Genomic DNA, 15,035 nt, shown 5'->3' on the forward strand with positions numbered 1-15,035 from the left:
TATTTTTATCCTTGCGCGATATTCGCACGACGCGCAGCGAACGTCGCGACGCGGATGGATACTCCCGCGGAATCGAGCAAGCACAGGAGAAAAACGATCCTGTTGGTGTAACTGAATTTTCCGTGGTCTAGGGACCAGACGAAAACTCGGTTGTAGAAGCAGGAGGATTTCCGCAGGAAGTTTCTACTCAATAGTTCACATCAGTTTGTCTCGACCAAGTTTTAATGCTTAAGATAAGTGTGCACACGAATGTTCTCAATCGCGGTAACCGAGATATCATTTCTTATCGCCGAGTTTTCATCCGGTTCCTATTCAGTTTTAGGAACTGAATTTTTTTCGAGCATCAACTGGGGCCTTGCTCTGACCATATATATAGAAAAAAAATGCTAGAAGAAAGTAAACGTAATTACTTATTTTTCAACTCCTTAAATCGCGAGTAATATTTTTATCCATTTACATATATTTTAATACAGTTTGCAGTAAATATATACATATATATGTTGATTTGAACGTAATAATATCGCAATTTGCAAATGGATTACTGAATTAGATTTACTGAATTAGATTAATAAAAAATTTCTAAATTTAAAAGAGTATTTATTGAAATTATACAATACTTTTTCTTCGTTGGAGAAACCTAGTAGTTTTTAATTTAGACTTTTCTACCCAAAATAAATATTTTTAAAAATATAAGTTCTGATATTTTCAATATTATGAATTTAATACTTGTTGTGACTGTTTTAATATGTAGAAATAAATGTCTACTTATTACGAAAGAAATATCTTATATATATATATATATATATATGTATAATTAATTATGTTTCTGCTTCTAATAAATATTTTCCGAGGAATATTAGAGTGACCATTTTACATGGATTAAGTAAATATTACTTGAACAGAAACATTCGTTTTGTTTTCAGTATAGCGAACGCTAAGTATGCCCTTTTTAATTCCAACTCCCATTTTCTTATGCGAGCGTCACGTAGAACGTCGTTTCAGCTTTCAGAGAATCAGAAAGATATATTCAGCGTTCGATACGCATCCAGAATAAGGCTCCTGGATCCCCCGATTTCGGACCTCACGCGTCGCCGGCGAAAAGTGCTCTCCTGAACTTCCAAAGAAGAGACTTTCGTCGCTCGTATACACGAACCGGGGTACACAAAAGAACGATTGACACGCGACGCAATTATGCCCGTAATCGAGAGGACACGGTGTGTAAACGGTGTCACGCCTATGTTTGCGAGCCGGAGATCGTATTTCTTGAAACGATCGCATCAAAAAGCCACGTACAGGCCGTCCCACATATAAGCTCGTTTTATCACGCCGCGGCAAGTAACACGAGGCGCGCACACGTTACGTTCTAAAAATAGACATCGAATATTATGCGGTCTTTGCAAAGCGTAAAACGCACGCCCCGTTGGAACGAAGACCACGCGCCTCTTTTCTCGCACTTCCGCTCTCTCGTAGCTCTTAAAAAAAAAAAAAAAAAAAAAAAAAAAAAAAACCCTCGAAATCTTATTAATAAATTTGAAAATGCTTGTATCTCGGAAATCCTTATCGCCATTGTTAATAATTGTTAAGAGCCATCATTAAGAGAAGAATATAAGTGCCGTGATATTTTTAGACATTTCTAACGAAATATCGAATGCCGAACAACGGTATCTTGCACTTTTCGTTTTTTACATGCAGTATGCGCGTATATGTGTCGTATTCGTTTGGAAAAATTGGTTTCTGCACCTGGGTCTATATATCGAGTGTCCCCCGAGAAAAAGAAAGATAAATTATATCGCCGCGAAGAATATAATTCGACGTCGGCACGACGATGTGAGTAACGTTGCGTTTAACGAAGCCACACACCGGCTCGCCGCAAAAAAAGAGTACTTTTTTCTATTAATAACCACGTAAACAAGCCTTTGAAACGTAACTGATACGGGAAACAAATACAAGCCGATAAAAAAGGTAATTTACATTTCAAGTATAGCGACGACGTTTGTCGAAGCGTACACGTTATTTGTGAGTTCGGTTTGAGTAAAATGATTTCAGCGATAAGGTAAGATTATACGCGAGTCGAGCGAGCTATGAAGGTGAGGATACACCAACCGAAATTCTCTGTCGCAATTTATTATTTCTTAAATTAAGCCAGCACCCACATAAAAAAATATTAAAATGCCTCTTATACGCTAACTGCGCTTATGTGTTCTATTACCGATTTTTATACTCAAATGGTTTAGCAAAAAATCGCGATTAAAAATGGGAGTGCTGGTTTAAGGATGGTACACTTGAAAATTTTACCGGCCCAATACAGAATGTTTTTCTAAAGCTGCGTCTTTTTGATTACATAAAATTATAAATGTTTTTACTTAATGAAATCACGCGCGAAAATGAGTTGAGCATTGTTCAGAATATGGTAAAAATTATTAATAATTTCAAACTGACATCTCTAGCAGTCTAGTGTAAATATTTACTTGGTATAGGAATTCTACAGCTTGTATCAATGTTCCAATCAGGGCAATTTCAAAGAACATTTTATATCTTTTCAATGATATTTAAAGGCCTAAAAAGATACGATAAGTTTGCAGAAAAATTTTCTATTAAAGCACTTGAGCAGACAAATCGGGAATAGTTAGCGCAAAAAAGGCACTTCATTCCTATATACAAGTGCTATTTCAATATTTCGTGATGAGAATGCTAATTTGATAGAGGTCGATATTTAATATGGAGGCTTCATGTCGAAATCATAAATGCAAATTTTCTATTTGTGACATTTACCACGATAGCAAGTATAATGAACTTACGCGCATAATCGTATACGAGAGCTTAAAAATAGATCATATGAGCAATTAAAAAGCACAGAATAAGTATTAATATATATTTCGTATGCACGAAGTATATATATTGTATTTCATAATTTTTGATTCATACGAATTACATAATAATAACTTTTATTTAAAATTTATTAAAAAAAAAATGAAAATAACAAACGTAGGTCAAAAGGCGAGACAAAAAAAGCTACAACTGCCTATTCCAAAAACTTTACTAGTTGGATCAAATATTAATCGCTATATTAGTCACAATATAGCTTTAAGCAGATAAAAACGCGTGTATGATATATGCTAAAATTTACAAATTTTAATTTTGACTTTAAACGTTAATTTAAAACTACTCACAATAGTTGAATCCGAAATATCGAAATAAATATAAATATCCGAAAGATCTAAGGCACATCTGCTTGGAAGAGTATCGTGGATCACCGCAACTGTGAGAAAAATTATAACTTCGTCTTCACCTTTCACGTCTACGCTTTGCCCAGAGTCGTTTCCACGCGAAAAATCCCGCTGAAATTAATTAACTTTCCGGTCGCCCATACCGATTTACGACTGTCTGCGGTGGGAACGCTCGCACCTTGCCTCGTTCTGTTTTCTCGCGAATCTCTCTTCGCGGTTGCGATATCTTCACCCTCGCTTCGGATAAAATCGACGGAAGATGAGGACGGGTCAGTCGGATCGCGGGGAAGACGTCGCCGCGGCGCCAAGGCACACGTTTACGCAACCCAGGGTCAACACTCGCGGTGCATATCGTTTGAACAAACAACGATAAAGGAAAAGCAGTGCTGTTGTGCCGATAACACAATAGATATTCCATAGGAAAAGAAGAGATAGAGCACATGACTTTACTCTCTCTTTCTTTCCTGTCGGAATTCCTCCCTTCTCTACGATCGACTTTAGAATTCTACCTCCTGGACTACGAACCTGCACACGTAGTGATTCAAAACGCTGAGTCAATCAAACGTGTACATAACACACGTGCCACGGAGCCGACGTGAAGTGTCCCGTCACCTTGTGTATCCCGGGACAAGACAAAAAACGAAAAGGCCGACGTTGCTTTATTATTCCGCCTAAGTCGCAACGATAACGCGCCGATAATGAGCGATCGACCGACGCTTATTATAGAAATTAAACGATAGAAAAAAAAAAAAGGTGAAATACTCGCCTATCGGAACACACTTAGCATCGCGCGCTCCGGTTCATCGTCGAATATACATTTAAATCGCAATCATGTCCGATCAGTTCTAATTACACGCCGATGAGATTTATAGATGTGTTTTTCCAATTTATAATTAAGAAACCGGTCTACTTTTCCCGTGTCGAGTCGACGCGAAGCCGTCCTCGCTTCTATCCCGCCGCGATGATTGTTCCCGCGCCGTAACACGGTCTTCTTCTTCTCCCCGATGTTTGCGTTTCGACTTAACGGTGCCGTGCGACAAGGTGCGACCTCGAAATACATTCGGGCGGCTTCTAACGGTGCGCTTTGTACAACGCGAGATATGTGCAAACATACGTAAGGAACGCGCGCGCGCGCGCGCCACGACGTGGCTCGCCGCACGCGCGCTACACCACGGGTGTATCGCGTTACAAGGGAGTAATTGTAGAGCGATACGCGCAGATATGTACTACAAGATGCGCGCACGTGGGCTTTGTTATTATCGCGCGACCGCACTTTGCGCCGATATAATATCTCACGTTACTACCGTAAACGTACACGGGTGTGGCCCCTGCGCGATCGGCCAGTTCGCGGGACACCTGGCTGCGCCATGCACACCTATCTCGCCTGTATCCGCCGTTACAATGACTCTCGGGCACGCGCGCGAACCGGTGATCTCGAAATAGGACGAAACGCGCTCGGCGCTGTTCAAACGAACCCCCGCGATATTACGGCCGCGCCAGTTGGAAGCTACTTTTCATTGCGTCGCGAGAGAATAGCGAGCGAATTTCCCGGAAATTACGAAAATACAACGACACACCTTGACCGCAGAACTATCTGAAGATAGCTGTCGTTATTCGATGTTATCAGATATTCGATATCGGAATATCGAGTAAAATATTGTGAATGGAAGATATTTTTTTCATGTTCATAGGTTCACACGAATATTTTTCACGTTAAAGTTGCTGTTTCGTACGAATACCGTCGGATAGAGCATTTACTAGGGTCTCTGACATTTTCTCCGGACACACTTGAAACTTGCAACTGTAACACTGCTCGATTCTAAATTTAAGAATGCTTACAAATGTTCTCCTCTTCACCAGGAAGAAGTGCACACAGCTGTGTCAGGAAATCCGAGAAATAGCAAAACAACGAGGCACTTTCTTGCTTCTTGTATCGTCAAACGACTAAAGCGAGGAACAATGAGGCTTAAAAATATTAAAATTACTCTCAAAATTACTCTATATTAACAATTTGCTGTTCTAGCAAAATTTGTTTTCCCCGCGAGGGATGTTGTTTCCATGAAATGGAGTCTGCACGGTGTGAAGATACCCCGTCGTCTTGCAAATATAGAGAATTGAGCTTCACCCTCCGAAAGATGCGAATACGATTTATCTTCATCCTTTTCCCACTAACGTATCAATAACAATTTATATTTAATACCCACGCCGTGGTCTGTCATCGCCCGACGCTTCGGTCTCGTTTTACTTTTAACCCGGCGCGATAATTTCCACTTCGTCGGCTACAATTAAGCTTTCCCGCGCATCTGCGCCCAGTCGGGATCCGACGGCCGTAAAATAACACATATATGTGTACAAATTAACGGTATACGGTGACGAAAGTAGCGTTTAGCTGGCGGGCGTAGCGATTCACGCATTCAATGCTTTCGGTGTAAACGTATTCAACGTATAAAACGGCCGCCGTCGCATGCAAATTGCGGTACGATGTTCTGTCTTTCTGTTTCTCTCTCTTACCCTCGATATATTCACTCAAGGCTCGATCTAATTGAAGCTTTAAAGCGATATTAATATTAATATCTCGCCTCAGCGCGTACACGCGCCATGTTAATTAACGACTTCGCGTTTCGCATGAATTCGCCCAGACGCTCGATAACGCCTACCTTACGTTGTGCACACAGTCGGACTTCTCCGGCTCCGCATCTCGATTCCAGTATTCTAATTCCGTCGGGAAAAAGTCGCTCGGCGCATACAAGTATCATGTAGTATATATTTATAACTGCGTAAGCGCGACGGCACATTACAAACTCGTGACTTTTTTTCCCTTTGTTGCCGTTAACTCGTAAATTGACACGAACAAAATAATGTTTCGTTTTTGTCTCCGACACTGGCGCTTTTAGTGCCTCCCTTTCATCCTTGGATTTAGTAAAATAACGCCAATAACACTCGAGAATCTCATGAAATAAGAGACCGTCTTGTATCTTAAGATGAATCTGATTTGCTAAGCCGTCGTCGCATAAATATAAACAGAACAACCGTGAAGACTGAAAACGTACGACGAAGTCTCGCGAATGCGCTTTGCGCGGATTAATTTTAGGATACTCGTATATTACGATTGCCTCACGATCAGTAATAAGCGCGATTTCGCGTTCATCTCGCGCCGGATGCGATTTAAAGATACAAGGACTAAAATGACGCGTACCGTACGCATCCATCATCGCCTCGAATATATTTCGACACTGAAGAACGACTATTTTGCTCCCGTAGATCGTTCTTAAATCATACAAATTAGCCGCAGAGGAAATAAACAACTGGGTGACCGTCCACACGTGTCGCCCATGTATGAAAGAACGTTGCCATCACGTGCGGAGGATCGGCATGCTAACGAGTGGTAAGAAGAATAAGGCAAATTTTTCAAATCGCAAAACAATATTCTTATACGTCTCTCAACTCCTCGCGTTCCAAGTTGTTGTTTTACAAAGACAAAAATTTATCTTCACAAGTTAAATTCGGTCATTGTTTATCATACACATAAATATAAGTATCCGGTCATTTATCACCACGTCAGTTTCCGAATATGTTCGACAAGAGGCAAATTTGCTCTCTCGTTACATCGAGAACGTCTTTATCGCAGACATCTTTAATTTGATGATTAATTGACGAGCGACTACGAATAACAAATTCAAAGAGTCCCGGTGATCATCTTCATCAACACGTGGCGACGGCTTGGCAGGTCGAATTTGACCTAGAATTTGAATTCTCGGGAAATGGTTGGCGGACCGCCAGCGGAAGCGGCGGTCGCGATCACTATGTTCTCTTAATCACGCTTATAACGTAATTGGGCTTGTGCAATCCATTTTCGAACTTTGGTATATTTGCGCGAATCAACTCGAGTGTTCGTTTCCCTACGAGAATCTGGCAGAATTCCAGGGAATGTTTGTGTATGCTTCACAGTCGTAAATTTCCCGGATTCAACAACTAGGAATTACTCACTGCGCAGTGAGTAGTAATAACGTTTACTCGACCATTACGGCGATCCGTTATTGCGAGTAGCTAATAAACGTGATAAAGTTTCAAGATATATCGACGATCATTAGGCTTTAATACGTCTCCTGTTAAGAAAACAAAGTAAACCCCGTTCGTGACGTCGCTTGCGGTAAACCGAGAGAAGTAACGGAACTCGTAATCGGAAATTGTTCCTCGAGTCGAAATTTTGGTTCTACAATAATATTGGAAATATCGTCGTACTTGAAAGATCAATGGAGAGGAAATCTCGAAATATAATAATATACAGATTATTATACCTCTTATTTTGATGTTACAAATGGTTACTTATTTCTGATCTCTCCATGTTGAGAAAGAAGTACTCGTTTAAGAATTATTTAATATCCAATCATCTCCAATATTCTATTTACATTTCATTTTAATACTTCTCAATTTTAATACTTCACGCATCAATCGTGACTCAACTGTCGATAGATTATATACGATAAAAAAGCAAATATGAAATAATTCATATAGGTAAATCGAGAATAACAAATTTTCTATTATAATATTTCTTTCAATGGCGTTGGAAATTTCGAGTTAAAGTTTGGATGTTCAAAAGACGTGAAAGAAAAGAAGCGGCCAAAAAAAAACAGTTTGTGTAAACAACACAATATAAATAAAGATTTTAATTTGGAGATTCGCTTTAATAACAAGACTAAACGAGATTGAAAAAAAGAAGATTGGTAGATTCAAGGTCAAGCACTCGTCCCAACAAGTATTACTAGAGAGACAAATCTCAGCACTTGCGAGATTCAATACAGTACTCACAGTTGTGGGTTTACGATCTTTGATTGTGTGCATAATTAATTGCAGATGCGCATTCGTGAACCGTTATTCGGTTGTTTAGGTCGATATTTCTTATTGCAGTACTAAAAGTTATTTTTACTTATTGAGTACTAAAAGTTAACGAATAATCAGAGATTCATAAACTCGTGAGTACCTATCAAAGCAATAACAGACCACAAATTCCGGTCTTTGAGATTAGATTCTGTATAACAACACGGGTATTTCCTTACACTCGGTGATTTCGTCGGACTCGGATTTCGTTCGTTAAAATCAGAAACATCCTGTGTAAATAATTTAACGCACCTGGTAATATATATTAATACATTGCTGCTCGCGTCCTGCGTCTTTCATTTTGGCTCTCCAATGTAGCATCCCGCTCCAGCCTGTTTCGTAGCACACTCAATGAACAATCAATCGACACTCACTGACACTCGCGTAAATACGGTTCGACCGGAGAAACTAGTTTTAATTAACGCGATGCCGACGCGAGGGTTGACTCCGATTGAGCGTTTCAGTAACCGACAAAATATTTTAATCAGCCAACGGGAATTGTAAACAACGCATCGATACACGGTATATGCTTCTCTCGTCAACTCAAGATATAATGACTCGGTTACGGAAAAGTACGTGACGCGCGAGAGTGTCAAAACAATTGGCACCTTGGGAAGGGACACGGTCACCTTCCGTCAATTACGAATCGTCGTTGTCGGTCAATCAGTGACAAGCATATTCGGTGGCCGAGAAATCATGACAATCGACGCTCTCAAAATATTCCGAGTCGTCGAAGTGGTAATTTTAGCAAATTGTAAAATTATTCGGACGATTGCACGCGCGCTATGTGTTGAAACTGTCACTTGTAGCATTTGCCGATTGTCGTCAATTAACGAGCGATCATTAGTTAACGCTACGTTTCCAATTGATGCGTATCTTTTCTCGTGAGACCATTGAATATATTGAGTACTTGGCCACGAACTGACTCCAGAACGAAAAGCAGGATGCAAGAGCGGCAGTCAGCGATGAGAGTTAAAATTCCTTTTTTTCATTTAATTTAAATCTTTAAAACTTATCAAAATTTCTACAGCACTAAAAAAAAGAAACAGTAAATAATTAAAAAAAAATAATAATAAAGAGGAAATAATAAGAAAATTAATATATCAGATTATTTAATGTTCGCTCATCACGTATTCTATCTGCAGTTAAATAAGTTACATAATTAATATTTAGAATAAAAATTATTGAGACAAGTTATTGAGATAACCAAAACTTAAGTAATTATTAAATAAGCGTTTTTTCTAAACTTGAACAAAACGATGTCGGTAAATGTCTATTTTTAGTATTAATGAACAACTCGCGGAGTGCTTCGAGATCGTCCATTGACCTTTCGAGCTGGACGGAATGTCCAGGAAATGAAAACTTTAACTCGAAAATTCGATGATTTTTCTAGCCTGCTCGGCAGGTTCGAGCTTTTATATTTACGTATATGCGACACGTAAAGTGGGAAACACTCGGATATCGTGTGTTTTTGTTACGTGCAATCTCCGTAATTCGTCTTATCGCCCTCGTATCGGGCCCTTCGATACAGTCGGCGCGATGCAACTATATGCCGAGTCACAATTATCACGTGAAAACAAGAGAATGATGCGTGAGCGCGGCTTCACCGAAGTGCGCATATCTCGAGCACCTACACACGCGCCTCGCTCTGTGTGGTTCGTCAACAAGCGCGTCTTTTATACGCGCAAAAATAGCGATATACTTTCGTTGCGCACGATGTTTCGGTTTATTGCGCCACGGAGAGTCCATTCCGTGGCGGCACGAGAAACCGTATTATCGCCGAACGTGAGAAAATATTTATTCGGTCAATATTTGAGACTACGGTACAAACGTCGCGAGACCTAGGACTAAGTTTAGAAAACTAGAACCTCTTTCCCACTCGGGGAAGAGAGAGAGAGAGAGAGAGAGAGATGAAAGGGTACATCCGCCTCATATATATGTACACCTATAATAACAATATTAGTTCCGGTGGGAAAATATTGACGGAAGCGAAGAAAAACTTACTCTCAGACACTGAGAGCGAGTTATTTTTTTCGGTGAGAGAAGGAGATTGAACAAGTTAAAATTAAATTTATGCATTTGCCTTCTCGTCAATAGCTCACAACGTATCGTATCTAAATTAGCCTCGCGATTTGGAAATATTCCTCGCGAACACACGCGAGAATATCGACGCCCCCCGGTTTATCGGGCCGCTCGTATCTCTCCTTCGACTCGAAAAAAATTATTTACAAAACAGTACGTGCGATTTTTTTTTACGTAACTCGAAGCGTATAGCAGTTCGTAACGCCGCGGGAGGGGGGATGCAATATACGTTAATGTCAAACGCTGAACGTGTACGATGCTCTTTCGGTGAAGGAAAATGCAGCACGCGGTTTATTGCATCGCGAGCGCGCGAAGCGAAGATACATTCCGGGGCGTCCACAGTCCGCCGAACAGACGCGCAGAATCTGAGCGCGGGAGCCGAGCGAGCGGGCGGTGTTTGCTGTTCCGTGGCGGACGTGGACGGAGATAATGCATTAAAATAGTACGCCGACACACGATAACACGTATTTATAATATCTACTGCGGAGTGTCGTTCCTCGCGCTCGCTCGCGCGAGCGCGTGGCGATATTGAATCGTGCCCGAGCGCCAACTGCAGCGACGTCGAAAGCGGTGGCGCCTTTCGTCGACGCCTCCTCTCGTCGAGAGACACCCGAGAGGGCCGCCGGGATCTTCAGGTCTTTTCCTTTTAGCTGAATTAGATTGCACTTTTCGCCTTCAGAGAGAGACATAAGGTAAGGCAATAACTATTACTACCTTGAATATATCTTCGGAAACAGGAGAACAATTTGTCTAAGAGAAACTGCACGTTAATACAAATGATCTTAATTTCGAATACCTTCTGTGTGTGTAAACTTTTTTCATCTTCATTTAGTCGTTAATAAAATATTTTTATCTCTCGAAGATATTCAACGTGATAATGGCTATTACCTCATCATGTATAACTTATACAGTAAAAAACATTTTGTACTTGAGTTAAAATCGGTCCTTGTTAAAATTTGTATGTTAAATTTCCAACATATATCCGTGTATTCATTTAACATATTGTGTTTATGACATCTCAGTATTTTGTGTTGAGTTAATTCTATATTCATATGTTAAAATGACACATTTTATAATTTAATGTCGATTAACACATCATAAATGTTAATTTTGTGTTAATTTTCTACATAATATTTGTGTTACTTTTCAACATATTAACCTTGTGTTAAATTAATTAATTAATTAATTGTCTTATATATTTAACCTTGTGTTAGATTAACACAAAATATTTTACTGTGCAGTATTAAAACGAGAAGAAACGGAGTTCCAGTGCAGCACTAATTCAGCTAAAGAGGACAAGCCTCTCGTTGCGATTTTGAAATTCGTCTCGTCGTCGACGATAAGTGCGGCGCGAAATTAACCCCGTCGCGTTGAGCAAATTAACGATGAGACGTAACGCGCGATTCTCCCCTCCCGCTGATAAAATCTAATCAACGTAGAATTATTCTCGTACATATGATCGCGCCACGGAGTCGAGCACGGCCGCATTCGGCGTTGAAGCGTGTAGTCAGAGGTGCGAGTCACTCGAACGCTGTCGAGCCTTTCGCGATTCATAAAGGGGCCCCGCTTCTTATATTAATTTTATTCGGCTGAAAATGACTTGGTACCGACGACTACAAAGGACATATCGACGAGGCCTCGGCTCGAGCCGCCGTCTAAACGCCATTGCAGCTGCGCGCATAATTGTCGCAGCTTTGTTTCAGCGGTTGTTAATAGGCATGATTTGCACAAACCTCGCGTCAAAGTTGTACGCACGTACGTCGCGCATAAATGTCGATGTGGCGCGCGCGTTTCTACTCCGCACGAGCGCCAGGTTTTTATCACCGGGAGGATCGGGGACGTTGCGAAAAATAGTTTCGCGCCTTTCGAAAATGCTCCTCGCGCGGCGTTCGCACTTCTACCACTCTGTCGCACTTCGTTGCGCTCTTAATCGCGACGAATGGCGCGTTGACATCAATAGAATAATTCGAAACCACGAACACACACACACACACACAGATCGATCGTGAAGTTGCGCTCATGGGAGATCGCGATCATCGAATTCGTCGTTGTCGCCGGATTAAAATAAATCGGTCCGTCAAACCATTTTCTTTAAGAAGCTTTTCAATCCTAGATGCATGCTGGTGGAAGTACTATCTACACACGTTTATAAAGTTAGAAAGCGATTGACCATTCGGAAACTGAGATATTCGCAATTGAAGATGACACTTTTTATAAGTGTTGAGATCAATGTCTTATTTTCTTAAATGGAAATTCCAGGTCTCAATATTAATCAATCCTATTTTTAACTTCGATTTTTAACACAAAATTCCAGAGAAGTGAGGGAAAATGCGCGGCGATTGCCACGCGAATCGCAACGTGAGATCGCGATCAAAACTCACCTAAACAACATCGCAGAGCGACTCAGGAGGAAGATAGTCGAAGCTTTAATGCCATTTTGCGAACATACCGCTGCCGATCTATACCCTTCGCGCTTTCAGCCTGGACGTCTGACAGCCACCTGAAAGATAAACGATATTGTATCAGCCCATTTGGATAATAATCGTGGAAGCGCCACTGCGCGATTACGGCTGTACACGAAGCCGAAACTAATTAACGGCGATCGGAAAATCGATGAAAAATGCTAATACCATAGGTATTTACGTCTCCGGGCCACGTTATCGGGCGCGAAATATGTTAACAAGAAAGTAAACCTCCGATCGTGATACTCTTTATTTTCCGGAGTACTTATGAATGATCGAGAAACATCACAGAATAATTATATGTTCCTCTTATCAGGAAAAATACACGCGAGGGGGAGAGACAGAAACGTATTATTGGAATGACGATACGCTATTTCACCAGAATACGTTTGCGCGATTATTTTAACGTGAGCGGATAATATCGGTTTGCTCGCAATTCCGAACTCAATCGCGCTATCAATAATAAATGATAACAAAGCAGGGTTTCTAGCAAATCATCGAACGTAATGATCTGCGTGGACAGAACGGCGTGTACCACGCATCCGCATGTACACGCGCGCGACATCCCTTTTCCTTATGATTGTAAACCGCGCGATGACGTTGGCCGTTCTAATTTCATCTTGGGAAACCCATCTGTTCGCGTGGACCCGACGTCACTGGGGAAACACCGGATCAATCTCGTAACGCGGTTCCTCGGTAGAATCTAGACCGATGCCGAACGAAAAGCCGTGAAACCAATTAAATAAATAATTAAACTAATTATTATTATTAATACAAGAATAAAAACAAATGCAACAATGTAAATTAATATAAACCAGTATTAACAGCCAGTATCATTTGCATCTACCATAAATAATGGCTCTTATTTTAAGCGTAAAGGTTACTTTTCATTAATTTCATTATGATGGAGAATATTGTGACAAGTAAGATTTTTGAAGTATACTTTGTATACGGAGAAAATATTTTAGTGAAAATTCCCACACAAATTTTTTCACGCTGGACCATATCGCAATTTTAACTGAAATTATGATACCCGTTGTAACCTTTGGTGGTGCGCTTTATTGTACACATTCATTAAGGATTACAACACGCACCATAATTTCAGTCATAATTTCGGTATGGTCAAACATTACAAAATTTGCGTGGTAATCTTTACTAGAATACTTTCCCCGTGTACAGTATCTAAAGATGAATTTAAAAACGAACTTAAAAACAAGATATGACTATGAATACCGGCCGTGCATATTTTAACGGCTTGTCTTTCTGGAAGTGCATGTGTCTCTTTCATCAAAATATTTTACTTAAGTACGATATAAACCGAATAAAACGATCTATTATTTCATTCCACCAATAATACTCGTCCGGTTCACTATGCGTCGCGCACCGCCGGTGTGTTACGTCTGCGCGTTACGTGCGGCGCGATCCGTTACGACCGATAATCGGCGATACCAAAGGATTTTGCGGTCACCCGCGACGACGTCGCGGAAATAACGGATGCGTAATCGTAGCTGCTCGATTTAAACGACCCGTATTAAACGGGCACCTGCTGGCACGTGTCACGTCTGTCAACGCCGCCCGCCGCCGCCGTAAACGTAAACGCGCGTGTAATTGAGGCGACACTCGCCGATTCCTAATCGCACGTGCGGGGATCATGTACACGACGACGCTTTTAAGGTCGATTCGTGTTACATATAGCTTGAATGTCAACATGTTCGGACAGAGTAGCCGCGGTAACGACCGCGTTTAGCAGGCACGCGCGATGGCGCGATAAGCCTTTATCGTTAAACCGACAAACAATTTTTTTTCTGCGAAAACGCTGAGACACGAATAGCGTTTCTAAAGCGTGTCATTGAAAAAATATCCTGGACACATCGCGCCTCAGAACGCGAACGGATCGGTGAGAAATCTCTCACTTCTCGATTTGCAAAACTTTTCGACAGATCTTACTCGAACGGAAACTCCTCACGGGATAATAAAATATTTCACGAAACTTCCGAATTCGCGAAGAAGTGCGTCTAATCAAATTCTGAAAGACTTGTTTTAATACTGAGCGAGAGAGCGGGAAATAAAGAAACGTAATCTCGTTCGCCAAACGCGCCCCATTAGCGCACACTGTGTGTGATATTATTTAAATGTCACATTCGCGGCAGCGAATAACGTCACGGGCTGTTGCAGCCATGGTATTCATTCTCGAAATAAAAAAGTGAAAAGAGATTTAACGTGACAGTACCTGTTCACAGCTTGGTTTATGACTTAGATTTAAACCCGGGACACATAAATGATATATAGACGATTCGAATTATATACGGTAACATAACTCACAACTTTGTATGACCATGGACGTAAGAATTTCGAGCAACAGTTAAATCTATGACGACAACGCGTA

At 40.9% G+C, this 15,035-nt stretch overlaps 1 protein-coding gene across 4 annotated transcripts in view; it reads right to left on the reverse strand.

Moving 5' to 3' along the window:
- LOC106746572 (guanylate cyclase 32E-like) overlaps positions 1-15,035 on the reverse strand; it is a 97,254-nt gene that overhangs the window by 66,313 nt on the left and 15,906 nt on the right. The window contains exon 2 of one of the 4 annotated variants that reach the window (XM_014623304.1): positions 12,569-12,687. The gene's annotated coding sequence lies outside the window, so the exon portion shown is untranslated. Of the gene's footprint in view, positions 1-3,752; positions 4,320-4,531; positions 4,623-12,568; positions 12,688-15,035 lie in introns of those variants that run through there. The other 3 variants (XM_014623303.1, XM_014623302.1, XM_014623301.1) reach the window with 3 other exon arrangements.

This window comes from Dinoponera quadriceps, unplaced genomic scaffold, assembly GCF_001313825.1.
Source record: "Dinoponera quadriceps isolate SergipeBrazil2010 unplaced genomic scaffold, ASM131382v1 scaffold1573, whole genome shotgun sequence".
Taxonomy (NCBI): Eukaryota; Metazoa; Arthropoda; class Insecta; order Hymenoptera; family Formicidae; genus Dinoponera; species Dinoponera quadriceps.